This window comes from Silene latifolia, chromosome 9 (genome assembly GCF_048544455.1).
Source record: "Silene latifolia isolate original U9 population chromosome 9, ASM4854445v1, whole genome shotgun sequence".
Taxonomy (NCBI): Eukaryota; Viridiplantae; Streptophyta; class Magnoliopsida; order Caryophyllales; family Caryophyllaceae; genus Silene; species Silene latifolia.
In genome coordinates, this window is record NC_133534.1 from 190712107 (window position 1) to 190719108 (window position 7002).

Consider the following 7002-nt stretch of genomic DNA (forward strand, 5'->3'; position numbering starts at 1 on the left):
TAAGACATTTTTATTGCTTTTGTGTGCGCGAAAATTTCGCATTTGATTTTATTTGCTTAGAATTTTTAAGTACTTTTAGGCTTTATTCTGGGTTTTGCGCGATTTTGGGCGCGTATTATTGTGCTTTTGCAGGTATTTAGAGCTTATTAGCTAAAATCATTGAGCAATTACGAAGAAATAAGACACTCCAGCAGTGTTTTCAGTCGATCGACTGACGTACCTAGTCGATCGACTGAATTGCAGGTTTACAGAAGCTACTGTTCACGTCAACCTGGTCGATCGACTGATCTCAGTGGTCGATCGACTACCGCTGCTGCTATATTCGTTCACGACCTCTCTCCTGCTGTGTTTGGTCGATATGCGGACCTAAGGGAGTCTTCTACTCCACTTTATTTTCCGTCGCATTATCTATTTCTTCGCTTGTGTCATTTGTGCACAACTTTTACGCTTCCAAATTGTTTCCTTCGGTCTTATGCGTGGTTTTGATTGTCTTTCAGGCACTCTTATTGGTAGCACTGCTGGCTACTGAAACCTCCTAGCTCACGCTGGTTTGGGGAGGTTTCCTTTGCTGCGCTTAAAGTCTTGTGAGTTCCATATCTTTCCTTTATGTCTTGCTTATTTAATTTCTCGCAAATTCCCGTTTCTCTTTTCTTCATTACATGATTTTGCACAATGGGGACATTGTGCGATTTGGTTTGGGGAAGGGTTTTGCGTCGCATATTTGCTTGCATTCACGTTTACTTTCTTGCCTTGCATCGTTTATTTCATTTCTCATATATACAAGAAAATTCAAAATTGATAAAAAAAATTTGAAAATTTCCATAAAATGCACGTTTATTTTAGCATATAGGTCGAGTCGGAACGGTAGTATTTCTATGATGATTTTGCTTTTGCACCTGTTTCGCCTAAGCCTTGCTAGATTAACATGTTATTAGTAGAATCGTAAATGCATATCTACGAGTTTTCGTTGATTTATTTGCTGAACTTTAGACTTGACTTAGATTATTGGCAAGCTACATCATTTTTCTGAGTTTTAGAGCGTATAACTGGTGACATTCATGACCGTTTTATCTAGGAACGTGAGTAGTACTCCTTATGAGACATGTTTCCTTAATTTGCATGAATATGAATTTGATCTACTTAATACCTGTATGCATTCGGTCTGTGGTTTGTCGACACATGTGGTAGAGGTTTCCTTTTCTCATTTTGCCCATAAGCTCCACACTGCCAAAAATATCCTTTTTTGTCCCATTTGCTACATCCAACATATAGCCTACCTCTGTCAAGCTAGTAGTCTGGTTTTTGGGATTGTTACTCGTTTTTGGTAGCCATTGCTCTTTTGAGATGAAGTTGGGAGAATGAAAAGAAGGAAAGAAAGAAATAAAAAGAAAAGATGAAAAAATGATTCGAAAAAAAAAAAAAGAGTTCTGTACTGTTCAAGGCAGTCGATCGACTGCCCAATATAGTCGATCGACTGAAGTTCGAAGAGAAAAAGAAAAAGTCAATTCGCATACTTTAATCCTTATCTTTTAGCGATTTTTGCTCCCATGTTTTATTCTTATTTTATGGGGAGTTAGTTGATTACTTTTACATCTGGAGATTGTGAGTTTGTGCTTGCTATAGCACCGTGTTATTTGCCTATGAGCAAGAAGTTGGATGTTGTCCTTTGGTTCCGTTCTGGTACTAGCTTGATCACCTGTACCCCCACTTTACCCTAAAATGTTTTGCCCCTTCTTACCCATACCTCACATATCCCATATATACCTCGACATGTGTCATTGGTCATCTGCTCGGTTGGAATGCGTATGTACGGTCGTAGAGATCACTTTCATATTTTATTGCTGGCATGTTTTCATAGGTCGTAGTTAGGTGAGAGTCTCTACAGATTAATTCTTTCTATCTTACAAATATATCACCTGTGCTCACTTGAGTGATTTGAGCGACCCGCGAGAGTCCAATTTGATAAGTCTCTATAGTCAACGGTTGAGCAATATTTTTAACGACTTTATAATTCGTTTGCATGATTCACATTCCTGATTGATTGTTAGTTGTGCATTAAATTGGCTTAGGCTTTACTTGTTGCATTTCGCTCTGAGATTGAACTCGTTCCATTAGGTCATTAGATCGAGTCTAGTTCTTGCTTGGGGACAAGCAAGGTTTGGTTTGGGGAGATTTGATGCGTGTCTAAAATACGATGTTTCACACTCTTTTCTACACGCATTTCAGAGCTCAGATGTGCAATATATGCCTATATTTCCCTATTTTCTTCTACTTTCGTGTTTTTGTACTTTATTGCAGAAATGTGAAGAATTCAACGGGAAATCAAGCCGAATCCGTCCCCGAGTGACCTGCATTGCAAATGACGTAAAGGAATTGCTTAAGGAACGAGCTTGGTGCGCAATCCAAGGCCCAAAAGACAAGTCCACGAGTTAAAAGAAGTCAAGTAGCAGCTCAGCCGATCGATCGACCAGCCTTGTCGATCGATCGACCAATGCTCGAGTTCGAAGCTCTTGTTTCTTGAGGAAGCGATCGATCGACCAGCCTTGTCGATCGATCGATTTCGGATTTCTATTTGACGAGAATTAGATGACCGTGAATCTTGAAGCCCGTGAAGTCTAGGTTTAGGAAATAAGTTGTTGCGTTGATTGCTATATAACGTAACAGAGAACATCAAGTTGGATATCAAGTTTTTTATCTAGGTTTTACATCACAATACAGTACTTTAAGTTTTAGTTTATTTCCGAGTAACTAGGGTTTGGGATATCGATTTTAGCATTGGAATTCTGCCTTTGTTCTTAATCTTTCCTCTGAATTCTCGGTATTGATTCTGCCCTAATCTTAGTTTATTGCTTCGCTTTCATTATTAGTATAGAATTGATAGTTAGTGCCCCAAAGCCAATTATCATATTTTCGTTGTTGTTATTTACATTAAGCATGAATACAGTAATCGTTGTTAGTTCATTTGTTGTTTTTACCTTCACCATGAGTAGCTAAATCTTTAGTGCTAGGATGTAGGCGAATTATGGCATATGCGGCATTAAATTAGGGAGATCTGTCTCGCGTGTTGGTCGATCGACTGACCTCGTAGGGTTTTACTCGTTTTAATTGAATTTAATCTTGTATTTGACGAGTTGAATGCATGCGGCCAGTTAGATACCTATTTCGTGACTGACCCATTAGATCGAAAGATAGGGAAAGTTATTTGACCGTCAATTAAATCGACTAAACTGTGCTAAGATCGAAAGATAGGTATAGTTTAGACCGTTAGTCACTTTTCAGGACGAAAGTTAGTATTAGTGGCATTAGGGACCTATAGCGAGATCGAGAGATGCTATATGTTAGGAGTGGACCGAGAGGACCTCTTATTTCCCGCCTTACCTGTGTTTGATTCAGACCGACTTAGTTTGCTGCCGCCAAAGCTATAATGACCTGACCATCCTAGTACCCTTTCTTTTATCTGTTAAATTCGTATTTTTAGTTCATTATCTTTGTTTGCTCTTAGTCTTAGACCAATTCAAATCAACCCCCATAATAGTTACCTCAGACTGAACATAGATCAACTAAAGTTTACAACTGCCTCCTTGTGGTTCGACCCTGTTACCACTAGCCTAGGTTAGTCTTAATAGGAGATTATAAATTTTATCTTTGGTACTCACAACGACGGGTATCATTTATAGTATGAATTAGTTCACTAATTCGTTCTATTATGTCTATTTGGATGGATTTTGGTTTGCCTTAAGATGAATTTTTGTCTTAAATTTCAGAAAAACGGCACCAAGAAGACCTCCTACCTAAGGTGCTTCTAAGAGGATAAGAGGTGATGCGGAATCCTCCTGGGCTGCGGAGGATGTGCAAATGGAAGAGGTCCCGGAATGGCAAGATCCGGATTTTCCCGGAGTAATTTTCAATTGTCAAAAGCAATATGACAATTGGGTCATCCTAAGGAGCAAAGGTATGAAACCGACTAAATTCATTAACCAAGCTTCTTTGAACAATATTGGAATAGAAAAGAATGTTAAGACATTATTTAAGAACCTTGGTATGAAACATTGTTATACAATGGATTATAAGACCTTTCCCGAACTCACCCTTGAGCTCTTAAGCTATTTTGAGTATCATAGGTCGAAGAAACCCGGTTTTGTGCTTTTTGTGACTTTCTGATTGTTTAATGATGACCATAAGATGGACCTAGCGGACTTCGCTAATTTCTTCCAATTGCCTCATAAAGACTTACCTATTGAATCACCCGAGTCTTATAACCCGGTTTTGACATGGAATGCCATTTGTCACTTCCCTTTTCAAAGTTGGAACCATTGCCCTCACCAATACATACACTACCCCGACATTCGGGTTTGGCAAAGGTTTATGGGATGGACCTATTTTAGGAGAAATGAGCCTCACTCGGTGAGGAAAGTTGAGGTGGAGATTTTGGGTGCGTTCCTTAATGTTAATGGTGAAGATAATTGGGGGATCAACATTCCCTACCACTTTGCGGTCTACTTGACCAAACAATGTAACCCAAAGAAAAGTTGTATTGTCTTAGGAGGTTTGGTTAAGAAGATTGCTCACCACTTGTGTAGATTCAACCAAGAAAACGCCGACTTGAGACCATTGCTTATCTCTAGGGAAAAAGGGGTTGGGCTAGATTATGAATATTTTCTTTCTTGCAATTAGTTTAGGGATGCTCACCCTAATATGATTTGGAAAATTGGTAGAGAAGACTCCATTAGTCTACCGGAAGAGAATAAACAAATTAAGGCCTTAGTTCACACTAAGCCCTATCATGGGAGTGCCCCTTTTACTAGACCTACTTACCACTTGACTCTATGAGGTGAGACACGTACCAGCATTGAGCGGCGTGAGGGAGGTCAACCCTCCCAAGCACGCCATTACACCTCTAGTATTCATTCACCCTCTAGTCTAGAAATGAAGGATATGATGAGAAACTTAAGCTTAAGTGTTAATACAATTCGTGATGACCCAAGACTTACATTGCATCCAATATATGATCATTTTGCTAGACAAGGAGTAATCCAACCCGAGGGGCCACACCCTTCATTTTATACTTATCCCCTGGGTGGATTTCCTCCTCCTTCTCCCCCTCCTAACAATGATGCAGGTACTTTTACTACATATGCTCCCGGTCCAGATTTTTGTGGTTCGGACTATGGAGTTCAGGCATTACATGGAGGATATGTAGGGTATGGTGTCTATGGTGGGTATGGTGGTTATAGTAGCTATGGTGATGGTCTTGGTAGTGGCCAAAACATTGGTGAGTATGTCACTCCTCTTCAAGAGGATGATTCTAGTGGTAGTGGTCAACAAGGTGAAGCATCCGGAAGTGGAAGTGGTAAGAAGAAGAAAGGAAGGCAGGGGTTCAACTTTTGGCCCTTTTCTTAGATGAATGATGAAGAAGTCCCCTGTATACATACTAGCTTGGGGGGAGGCTAGAAAGTCTAGTAAGTTTTATTTGCTTTGCATTTTAGTTTATTTCTCGCAACCCATTAAATATGACTTCTAGTCCTTCTTGTTTATGTGCTTTGAGCCATTTTTATGGTTTAGTTGGGTAATTTAATTGTTGGCACATTGAGGACAATGTTGTGTTTCGCTTGGGGGGGGGGGAGATTGCATTTGCATTGTAGTGTAGTTTGCATGTTGAGAGAAATTTTTGTGTTTTTGCTTGCTTGTAGCCTACTTTCCCTTTTGCTTATCCTAATGATAGCTTATAGCTAATGATTTACTCTTTTATGATGGGATAATTGCCACATGGGGATGTCTTGACATAGTAGTTGGGAGATGGCAAATGAACCAAATAAGCTTGATCTTGACTATTAACGAGCTATAAAATTGGTAAGGTAGAGCCTCTTTAGACCGATGCATCCATATCCGGTCTCTCTTAGGTAAGTGTAGGTGTCTCCTTATGATGTGTGTTTCATCAAAACACACAAGTATGGTCTTCATTTCATCTCTTTATAAGCATATATTCATTTGTTATAGCATTTTGGAGCCATTCACATGAATGTATTTGCCTTTTTGACCCCTTCACAAACATTTTTTTCGTAGCTACATTATAATTTGCCTACCTTGTTGAGCTAGTAGCTCTGTTTGGTTTTGTTTGGGTGCTCAATTGGGATTTGGTTCAAAGTTTGAATGTCATGTGAGCTTGGTCTTAATGCTCAAGAAAGGAAAAATGAGGAAAAATGAAAGAAAAATGATGAATTGAAATGAAAAAATTGAGAAAGAAAAAAGTTGAGAAAAAAAAAGCATGGAAAGAAAATGAAAAAAGAAGTATGAATTGAAAAGAAAAAGAGAAGAAGAAGTTGATGTGAGAAACTCTTATACATTATTCACATATTTTGGAGAGTTTACTTATCATTTGAATTGCAAATTGGGTTAGAATTAGGATTGAGCATCCTTACATTTGGTTGTTGTTAGCTTGACATTAGCTACACAATTCATAATTCATTTGTTCCCCTATCTTACCCGTTACTTATTGCTTCTTCCTACCCATTTGGCTTCTTTATCATGCTTGCATTTAATTGTTTTGGCTTACTAGTTTTGATTGATTACCATATTAGATTGCTGGCACCTTATTATAAGTCGAAGATAGTTGAGTGTTTATTCACAAAAATATCCTTTCGCATATAAACGAATTTGAGTGCACCGTGAGAGTCCATAAATCAAAAGATCATGCAAGAGCTTAAGGTTTCATTTCAAGTTTTCCATACTACGCCGTCATGTAAATCTCACCCGTGTTCTTGCTTTATTCCTTTGCCCATTTTGTTTCGGGTTTTTAAATCATTATGCTTAGCTTGTTTTAGGGTATTGCAATTGACGGAATATGGTTTCTTGCTTGGGGACAAGCAAGGGTTTATCTTGGGGGAGTTTGATGTTTTCATTTCATATATACTTTTACCCCTCATTTTAGCTCGGTTTTTATTGTTTATCATACTTTAATTAGTATATTTGTGAGCTAATCTTGTGTTCTAGACGTATTGTTTG